Genomic DNA, 10,959 nt, shown 5'->3' on the forward strand with positions numbered 1-10,959 from the left:
GAAGTGGGTTTTCTATGTTAAACATTTCCTCTTGACATGTAATGAATAAAGCAGTTATTTCCTGTTTTGTGCTGTATTAAAGTAACTGTGCAGTTCTACCTGTCCAGATTGTTTTCATGTTTAGAATCAATTTTTCCCAAGGTGTGTATGGAAACCATGCAGAAGGCATAGGAAAAGATGCTTGAGTCTTGTTATTTTGAATGCAATTACTCTCATCTAACGATCCAGTAATACTGAAGGACGTTGGAGGTGGTTTCTACTTTCACTCACTTTGCTGTTTATTTTCAGCTGCTTTAAAGACTGGCAGCATTTTTGGAAAATCATCCCAAATAGTTTATTTCAATTGCAACGGCAGAGTTTTATTAAGAATCTCTTGTTCCATTTGCAATGAAATACACTTTGTTAGTTTTCTTTAAAGAAGCATTCAACTTACCTTGTAACACAAAGGAAAGCCCTGCAGTTTCCCTTTTTTGCTTCAGAGTGATGCTGTACTAAATGGTATTGACCTACCAGGTCCAACGTATTCCTTCTAAAATAGCAAAAACATTAATCCATTTGAATGGACAAAATAACTTAGTGACAATGAGATATATCAAACAGTAGGAAAAGACTTCATTATCCCCTGATATATTTGAAGCAATACAAAAATCTAACAGAGGGAGCAGTTTTGCATTGGCTTATGATGGCAAAATAGTTTTTGAAAAAGTCTTCTATCAGGCTGTGAAAACATGCTTATTTTCTCTGAAAGTTTAGGAAAGGAGCATTCAGCCTTCATAAGTAGTAGGTCTCCTTGCTACATAATTTTTGCAGTGAATGAAATCCAGTTGAGCTGACGCTAAATTTATCAGCAAGTTTTTGCTCTTTCCAGCTAGCAGTTTCAACTGGTGTTGTGAATAGTGGCATTGGTTTGATATTCTACTCTATGTGGCTGGGCTTTTCTGGTCATTTGTTGCTGCAGATACATTGATGTTAATACTCTATTGCTTCCGGAAGAAAGTCATTCATGCTGACAAGAGCATATTCTCTTGTTGTCTAGCTCTTTTGACTGTACTCGGGAAGTGTGAGATCACTCAGTGTGGACTTGATTCAATCTTTTTGTGATTATTTTTTCTCAAAAACATTTCAGAAGTGGTGATTTAGCTGCTTCTGCATTGTTCTTTCTCTAAAATATGTTCCCAGGGCTATGACAAGTGGGCGAGCAAACAGTCCACACGCAAAGCGTTAGCCTGTGAAATTCAGTCTTGGTCCCACTCCCCTCACTAAGCCTCTTAAGCCCAAGTTCTTGTAGAGGTTCTGTAGCACAGAATGTCTCTTCTTCCTCAAAGCAGATCAAAAGATCTTCTTTCAAAAACTGTTCTTTAGAGCTCCACAATTTCTCACAGAGCTCTGGGCAAGATTCTTGGAATCCTCAATATCTGGCTATAGCAAAATCTGTTCCTAGGAGTTACAGGCAGTTTTCAGTAACGGGGAGCCATGAAGAAAATTTCCCCCTCCCTTTTTTTTTTTTAATTTAAAAACAAAAATCTGGATTTGAATAAATCTATTTGAAAATTTCTGTCATTGCAAATTGCAATCCAGGTTCCAAGGGCAATGAGTGGAATTTACATTTGGGTTTTAATTTAGCTGTTGATAAAACCTTTTAATCTGGAAGACAGATGAGTAAGCAACAGTGGAAGGCAGAAGGCATCTCGGCCTAAATTAGGATCCACAGCTTTACAAGGTGGACAGTGAACTGGGTCGTGGGAGGGTCACGCTATCAATCCTGAGCTCTGCTGTATATCTCCCTGCATGATCCAGAGCAGCTGACTTAACCTGTGAGCCCTGGTTTGTCTCACTACTCGGTGCGTGTGCTCTTTGTGGCAGGGATAGTTACTGCATGTGCATGCAGCCAGGAGGAGGAAGGTCTTGGTTCTTCTTGGAGCCTTTATTTTGGGTAGAGCTGACCAGGATTAAAATTAAATACATTCTTTCAGAAAGTACCTTTTTCTTTTTTTTTTTTTTGGAACTGGAGCTCATTGTGAGCTGATGATAGTAAGACAGATTCAGGAGGGCCAAGGGGGAATCTGAGTGGATATATGGGGAGGAGCTGCTGGGAGAGGACCCCTTTACTTTGGAGGGGAGAGCTGCTTCCTGACTCGATTCAAAGGGCTGTGCTGGTTTGGGCTGGGATAGAGTTAATTTTCTTCATAGTAGCTAGTGTGGGGCTATGTTTTGGATTTGTGATAAAAACAGTGTTGATAACAGAGATGTGTTAGTTATTGCTGAGCAGTGCTTACACAGCGGCAAGGCCTTTTCTGCCTCTCACTCCACACCACCAGCGAGCAGGCTGGGGCTGCACAAGAAGTTGGGAGGGGACACAGCCGGGACAGCTGACCCCAACTGACCAGAGGGATATTCCAGACCTTACGGTGTCATGCTCAGCATAGAAAGCTGGGGGAAGAAGAAGGAAGGGGGGGACATTCGGAATTATGGTGTTTGTCTTCCCAAGTCACCATTACGCATGATGGAGGCCTGTTTTCCTGGAGATGGCTGAACACATGCCTGCCAATGGGAAGTAGTGAATGAATTCCTTGTTTTGCGTTGCTTGTGTATGCAGCTTTTGCTTTACCTATTAAACTGTCTTTATCTTGACCGACGAGTTTTCTCACTTTTACTCTCCTGATTCTCTCCCCCATCCCACCTGGGAGGAGTGAACGAGTCGCTGTGTGGGGCTGAGCTGCCGGCTGGGGTTAAACCACAGACATGGGTGCTGCCTTAATCACCACTGAAAACCGATTTAGGCAGGAGGATTTAATCAAGTGATTGCACAATCACTCTACAGAAGGTACAAATTAAGACAAGACAAATTATTCAGAGAGTTAGTGGCAGGGAGTGTGCGGGGTCTGTATCTTGCCCTTTTTCCCCAGCCTTCCATGTTGACCCCGTCAGCTGGGTACGAGGCCAGTACCCACCTGAATTCCAACGTAATGCCTTTTACGACGTCGTTCTCAGCTTCTCTAGGAAGCGCTTCACCGCTTCCTCCTGCAGTGCTCCCAGGAACAGTCATGCACGGTGAGGTCAAATAACCAAGAGCTGTGCTGACAGCCAGCGATGTTATAGGACCTCAAAAGACCTCTGAAAGAACTACGGAAGTCCAGGTTACAGAACTAGATTTCTTCTGCTCTCTGTGCTGCTGCCAGCTCCGTCTCCGACCCCTTCATCCTCCCAGGAGCCGAGCCTCGGGGGCGGCACAGTGACTGGCCCCCAGTCGCTAGATGGCCAGCGCAAAATGCAGGACGGAAACCAGCAGTCTCCCTGCAGCTTTCTCCCCAGCACCGATGCCAACCACAAAGCAGAAACCACTGCTCGGGGCTCGGTAGGGCCCCGCGCCCCTCCGTGCTCCGTCCTCAGCCAACTGCCGGACCCGGCGGCCGGGCGGGGTAGCGCCGAGCGCCCGCCGCGGCCTGCCCTCCGCATCGTGCGTGCGGCGGCGCCCTCTGCCGGCGCCCGCCGCCCGGCCGAGCAGCCGGCCCGCGGGAGCGGCGCAGCGTCGCGGGGTCGGCGGCGCTTTGCAAAGCGCGGAGCGACGAGGCGGGCGAGAAGCAATGGGAAGGGCGGGCAAAGGAGGGGAGGTGGCTCTCCGGTCTGAAACACTTCACCCTCTGGGTGCTCTTGTGGCGAGGGTTCATACTGTAACGATGGACTTGGGCAGCCGCCTCACTCCAGATACGTAGATTGCTACCTCAAACCCAAGGTATTTGTTGCTCTAAAAGTACCAAGCTCTCGTATTCCACTTCATGTTCTCTGCTTTTCTCTGGTAATCAGTGGCTATGCAACCCTGACATTAGTATAATAATGTTTGTGATTTCCAGGTTTTCTATCCATTAAGAGATTTTTGAGAAAACCTACAAAGGTGATGAACATTTTCATTTCATAGGCTATTATGGAACAAATCAATATCATTAAGGAAAGAAGGGACTCAGAATACTTTTGTCAATAGGATTATCAAATGGTGAAGTAAACATTCAGTCGGTAGACAATTCACAACATTATTTCATGAGCTGTGCTAGTTAGCCGTGTTGACCGTGAAGACTGCCATTTTATTTCCACCTTGAACACGTCCAGCTTCAAAATCCATGGACTGTATTGCTTTATATATTAAAGAGCCTTCTATTATCAAAGTGTCCTTTCCCCATGGGTTCTTACCTAGTATATCCTAGATGAAACAAGCATGTGGATATTTGAAACAGCTTTCTAACCTGGGCATTTATTTGCAGTTAGATTTACAGTTATGCAGATTCTGAGGCAAAGACCGTACAGGTTTGGTTATTTCTTGCTGCAGAGCATGGTGGGAAACTTTTGAGAGAAGTGTTATCCAGCTGTAGCAGTAGATATTTAGATACTGCTAAACGTACGGTATTACTTTTATTTGTAATGACAGATGGATAAGAAACTATCCTTGCTTGAGCAAGTGTCGCTTAATTTTAATTACTAGAGGAAAGCCTGAGTTTTTAATCCCATAAAGATCATCCCTAAACTGACTTCAGAATTAAAACATTTAAAATGTATCCCTATGTTCCTGAAAATCGTAGCCAAGAAAACTCTCCAAACCAAAGGATAGTTAGAAAGCCGACATCGGTTTACTGCAGTGCTGCGTGCATGGGGGATTTCTCCTCCTAGCATGCACACCGGGTTAAAATCATGACAGGTATTTAAAACAGTTAACAAAGTTAGTTACGCCTCCTGGTCCTACCCCTAAATTAACTGTTGGTTAATACTTTTCTTACTTCATCTTAAAGATACAGTTCTCTTTTAATTCCCTACACATGCTCAGAGAGTAGGGGGCTTATTTGGGTTGGGGGCTTTTCTAACTAGGAGGTGTGGTTTTCAACATTATAATGAGATTATAATGAGGGAGGTTAACCTTAGGGCACTATTTTGTCACTCGATTCTATTTTTCTAAAATTCGTCCTTGCGTTAATCGTTATTGCTAGTTAGTGGAGAGTTACTGGAGACAGTATATGTCTGAACACCAGATGCATTTGTTTCGAAGTATCTTCTTCACATTCTTTCCATTCTTCTTCACTTGTTTTTGACCTTGTGTTTCTAGGTGATCTGTAACACCTACAGGCCTGAATTTTACTCTTCTCCCTCCAGGTCTGACCTAATCTTCCTCTGTTTTTCACTGTCTTCCAAATTGTTCTCTGCTAACCCATTGAACTTTGAGAGATTAGGAGGGCACAATATTGTTACTTCTTTATGATGTTCAACAGTTTCCTGAGTGTTTTACAAGCATGTGCCTACAATTACTTCAGTTTTATGCTTTATGTACAGCAGAACTTTCACATGCATGCTTCTTAGCTCTGCAGAGGATTCTTCAGATTTCCTGTTCCTCAGCTCTTTCTATGCACGGTAAGCTAAAATTCCCCGTTCAAGGTCCAAAATAGCCCATCAGAGAAGCATAGGCCAGGGAATGAGGAGAAGGAGCTCCCTTAAAAAAAATAGTATCTTATTTCCTGGCTTAAACGTGTAATTTACATGGAACTACAACTGACCTGAAATTCCAAGCAAACAGCCCAGAAACCATAATGGACTCCCATTCTGACATGGACAATGAAACTTGCATCATACTGTTGGCATCTGTATTGCTGTTTCCATTTCCACTGAGTAGTTGCCGGAATGCTAGGCCTGGCAACACTGCCTCTGTCTCAGAATGCAGCTCAGGAATTGCTCCCTGGACTACAAAGGAGGTCAGAAGGGACTGTGCTTCTCCAACTGTCTGAGCAAATAGTCTGCTCCTTTGTTTCCTTCCACACTCCTTCCAAGAGAAGCCATCTTCATCTTCACCATGCTGCTTTGCAATGGAGAACATGCTGGTCTGAAGTAGTAAACACTTCTCCTTGACCTAAAAGGAGAGGATCCAAATGCATGTTTTGTTTTGCTTTGTGGTATGTTCACTTATACATGGCATGTTAAAAAATAATTGTGCCTTAGCATTCCTTCCACCACTAATAAGAATGCCCTGTTCAACCTGAACCCTACCCCTCCAAAATCAAAGTGTGCTGCTTTTCATTTTGAAACTAAAAATACTACAAGGTAGAAACGAGTAACCTTGCTGTATGCACTGCTGGAAAAAGCATAAAGATAGATCCTTACCTGTACATCTCATTATAAAGTAAGATCTTAATACTCCAAAACTGTAATATCCTAAAATGCATTCTCATAGTGTCAAAGTCAGGTGATATTCAGGCAATGCAAAGAATATGGCCTAAGAATCAAGCCTTAAAACTTCATTTTATTCTTCAAGTATGTTATACTGGCCATGGCGGAGAATGTGACGTAAGTACAAATAAAAGAGTGTAGTAGGGAAGGATAGCACGGGATTCAATCCTGTCTTTTACAGACTCAGCAAATTCATCTTGGACTGCATATACCAAGAAGTGGATGCATACTCGCACACGTACTTTTCTCCTATATTTACAGACTTCTCAGTGTGAAGGACTGACATTATCATCCTCATTCTTACAGACTGAATGCCTTGAGGTACTGCCAGTGCTCCCTGGTCTTAATGCCCAGTAACACATGAAAAGGCTGTTTTTCCAGAGCTTCTGGCTTTTGTATGTTCACTTATTCTGGGCTCAGGATGCTTTCACAGGTCTATGAAGCATGTATCGCAACCAGCGTGAGGCCCAGCATGAAAGTGAAGACTTTCTGCAGAGACTGGGCTACTGGAGTGATCCCAGAACTGTAAGTTCTAGCTCAGTCTTGCGGTAAATCTGTTCTTCTCTTTGGGCAATTAAAATCTAATACATAAAAAAGGGTCTAAGAGTGTCTTATTTCATAGTGGTCTGGGACTGTTGATTAGAGAAAGCCATAAAAAAGCTCTGCTAATCTCTGTGCTGTATACCATGATGTAGGGGAGGGTGTGCAATTCTGCTCTTTGCCTGGAAAGTAACAGGGTTCCTGTACTGTGTCTCAACAGCAGAGTTTCAGGGTACTGTATGGTACTGCAAGCATTGCCAGCCATTCCAGGAATACCCCTGGAGCAATAGCCTGGGGGCACATGTAATTTCATCCAGTCACAGTACGGAGGTCCCAAGGCCCTGACTCACAATCTGCATCCCAGGGTGGAACGTGCTGTTGCTGCTGTCTTGATTTGAAATTGTTTGAGCCAAGTAGGAAAAGGAAACCGTTCCAAAAGGCAACGGAAAAAAGAAAGTTACTTAAATTCAAAGCGTATGCCTCAGGATCAAGGAAGTTTACTAGACAGGTTTTAAACTACACATTTCTGTGGTCCTTCAAAAATGCGTCAGGACTGGAATGTGAAATAAGAGAACTGAGTGGTGAAATGGGCCACGTATTTTCCGCATTTCACTTACTGACATAAAGGACAGTGGTGATTTGTAACATGATGAGAAATAACAGTTCCACTAGTGAGTTCTGTAAGTTGGGTCAGCTTCTTGGGAATGAATGAGCGATGTATTGCCTGGCATGCTCCCACCAACAGATTCTGGCTTCAGTTCAGATCCACCTCTAGCTGGCATAATCATTCCAGCAACGGAAGATGGAGACCATAAGCAGCAGGAATTGAGTAGCACTTGCAGGGCTTGCATCTCATGATGGTGGATGGGGTAGCCCAGCAGACATCAAAAGTCTTTAAAGAGAAGTGTCTGCTTGCACAGAACTACTTTAAGTTAGGAATTGATGGAGGTTTAGACATTTTTTTGAGTTCATTGTATAATGACAGCAGCAGAAGATAATGTATGAACTGTAGCAGGTGCTCAGTATCACAAAGAAATGCTCACTAAAACCCAAGACACATGGATATCTGAACCTGTATTGTTTATTGTCTTAACGAATGTAAATTTGTTCTTTTTGTTGGGTAAATAGAAGAAAACAAGGGAACTGAAAAAGCCTAGTTAAGCCCATTTTTTTTTTCTATTTCACTGAGTGCTTGATGGCTTTCAATCAAGAAATACAGCTTTTAAAACAGACAAAAAATATTTCGGCATTAAAAAGCTACACCATTAGTAGCATTTGGTTAGTGTTATATCTAGGGGACCACCAAACTGCCTGCTATACCCTTACTATGAAATGTGATTTTTCTCTTGGCACAGAAAAACTCTGCCTGTGTTGTATCAGAAAAATATTTGGACACAGAGTTCAGTCATCTAAGAGAAGTTTTGGTTTCTGTTGCAAGGAGTCTTCAATTCAACAGGTTTACGGTAAATGACTTTATTAATTTTGGGGAAGATTTCTCTGCTGTTTAATCTGTTCTACAGGCTACATAATGGTAATGGCTCCACTTCCAATAGCGTGACTCAAGTCAGCCATGTGAAAGACTGGCAACAGGAGTGCCTTTCTCCTCCTCCTCACTCACAGAGTAAATTTCTCTGCTGGGCTGCATGTTGACTTTGATATTTTTTACACATATAAGGCATCTTCAGAACATGCCTACTTGGTAGCTCTTCTGGGGGTATAGGCAGAGATAAGATGCCACTTCTCTGACTGGGCAGCTTCTTTACATCCACTATGAATGTTGTGGGAACTTTGTGGCCCAGAGTCTAAGCACCAATGAAATGTAATTATCCCTGCCGGATGAGCTGTTGCTGAGGAACAGAATCTCAGTCACTGACTGAGGAGTCTAAATAGCTTTTCTGAACAACCCTGAGTTGCTCCTTTGCAAGGACAAAATAGAAGGGACAGGTCCAATACGAGCTTCATTATGTCATGTAAATGCTTCGTTCTCAAATAAAATGAAACGGTGCTGAGTTTTGTATGCATCTTCCATGGAAATGTGCTAGAACGCAGATGAACTGAGAAGAGGAGGAACTCTTAAAAATTATGTATCCAAAGCGATTCTTGCCCTATTTATACAAAGTTGTTGCATCTGTAACAGCTGCTAGCATGTTAAAGATGTACAAAATGTCCTTCCAGAGCAAACGTACTCATACAAATTCAGATATATTTGGCAACTCATAAAGGTGTTCAACTGTTCATGTATCTGGGCAGAAAAGTCAAGTACTTTTGATTTTAAGACTGAAGTCAGGTGCTAATAGTGACTGATGTTTTTCTCAAGAACCTGCCACTAAGACCAAAATTTCCTTTTTCATGCTAAGTCAAATTTGCCCATGTCTATAATAACTATTAATAAATAGTATGCTTAAGTATACAAAACTTCACTGAGTTTTATAACCCTCCTCCCGTTCCCCAATTTCTACTAACCCCTGTAAGAAGCACTCATCGGGGACTGTTAAGTTCAAATATTTGCAGTGTGGAAAAGGAAAATCATGGCAGTACCAGGACATACTTTACTAGGTTGGTCCTATTTCATATGGATCCTTATTCCAATCATGATAGAATCCGATTTGCTCTCCTGTTCACATGCCTCTCCAGTCTTTGCTTTTCTGCTTCTGGCTTGAAAATGTCACAATTCACAGCAATTTCAGGCACGTCAGAATGAAGAGAAAGCCATTATGCATAGCAGTCATATAAACAAATCGATGCAAGGACTTACCGCACAAGAAAAACAATAGAGTTGAATAGTTACAGAAATGACAAGAACGAGGCATGTTGTGGGAACGCCAGTTCACAGGCATGAAGCTAGAAAACAAAAGGGGAACTTTAGTCTCACACATGGCTTGCTCAGAATTTTTTAAAAAGGGAATTTTGATGAAGCAAATGTTTTAAGAAGACCCAAATAGGCAAGGGAAAAAATCCAGCCTGTTTTAATGTAAGTTTTAAAATTATTCAGCAGTTAATGTTGGTATCCCACCAACAGCTGTGGGATAGCTGGGCGGTTCCTCAAAAGACTCGCAGTCATCAGACCACACATTTTACAAAGAGGATTCATATCTAAATTGTTTTCTTCAGAATTAGTTACTAGCTGACTTTTAAAGATGGTTAAAATTCCCATGGTGTGGGGATTCACTTATTTCTGAACTCAAAGAGACTACAGGGTGGGCAAAAATGTGTGCATAAAGAAATACACAATGATGTGAGGGGGAAATGCTCCTGCAAAGGCCGTACTGGCACACAGACACATGTACAACATAAAAATGGAGCATATGCAGGAGTTCAGGGGAAAGACGGTATACAAGGCTGAGGATAAAAAGACAGGAAACAGTGTAATATAAAGGACATTTATTGATGCAATCATACTGTGATACTGTAAGTATACAACAAGAGAAAATGTCTGTCGGGGAGAGCTGCTGATCCTAGCCATAGCTGCTACTGCCGATTGGAAAGTTGCCAGTGTTTTAAATAGATGTCCACATTTTCCCAGGTCTTAGAAATAATAGAAAAGGCCATTAAGAATGGAATAGGATGAAGTGGTTAGGGAAAATGGGGATAAAGGTATTGGAGTTTCATTACCATCTGGGAACTGTAGAGAATTCAAGAGACCCAGTTCTAGTGTTTAAATTTGTTTAAAGATGAGCAAATGACAGGACTCTTCCTTTGAAATCATTCCATAGCTGGATAGTTCGGGCTGTCCTTTATTTCCACTATTGTCACTCTAAATTTTCTTTTCCTGTTCTTAAAACAAACATTACTGAATTCCAGAAGGCTAATACTAGGAAAGTACTCCCCCTATTCTTACACTTACATTCTCAAGCTGTTTCCTTAAGCATTTAATGGCAGCTATTGATAAAAGTAGATGGACCACGGTATGACCAGAACATATATTTATATATCTGGCATTTCTTTCAAGTCAGTTCTGAGAATTTCACTCCTCTGCAAGATGTCTAAAACAATGATATTAGTCCACAGCCTGTACTCTTCCCATTTCCACCTTCAGTTTGGGAAAAAATAAACCTGTTTGGTGCCTAAGTCTGTTAGCTTTCATGGTGTGCACGCTACTGAAGCTAACTAAGTGTATTAGCTTAAACAGGAAGCTTATTTCAAGGACCTGGCACCACAGCCAGGAAAGCTTCCAGAAACATATGCTCTGAGATGATCTAAGCATGTTCATTATTGAGA

The sequence above is a fragment of the Gavia stellata genome, chromosome 30 (genome assembly GCF_030936135.1).
Source record: "Gavia stellata isolate bGavSte3 chromosome 30, bGavSte3.hap2, whole genome shotgun sequence".
Taxonomy (NCBI): Eukaryota; Metazoa; Chordata; class Aves; order Gaviiformes; family Gaviidae; genus Gavia; species Gavia stellata.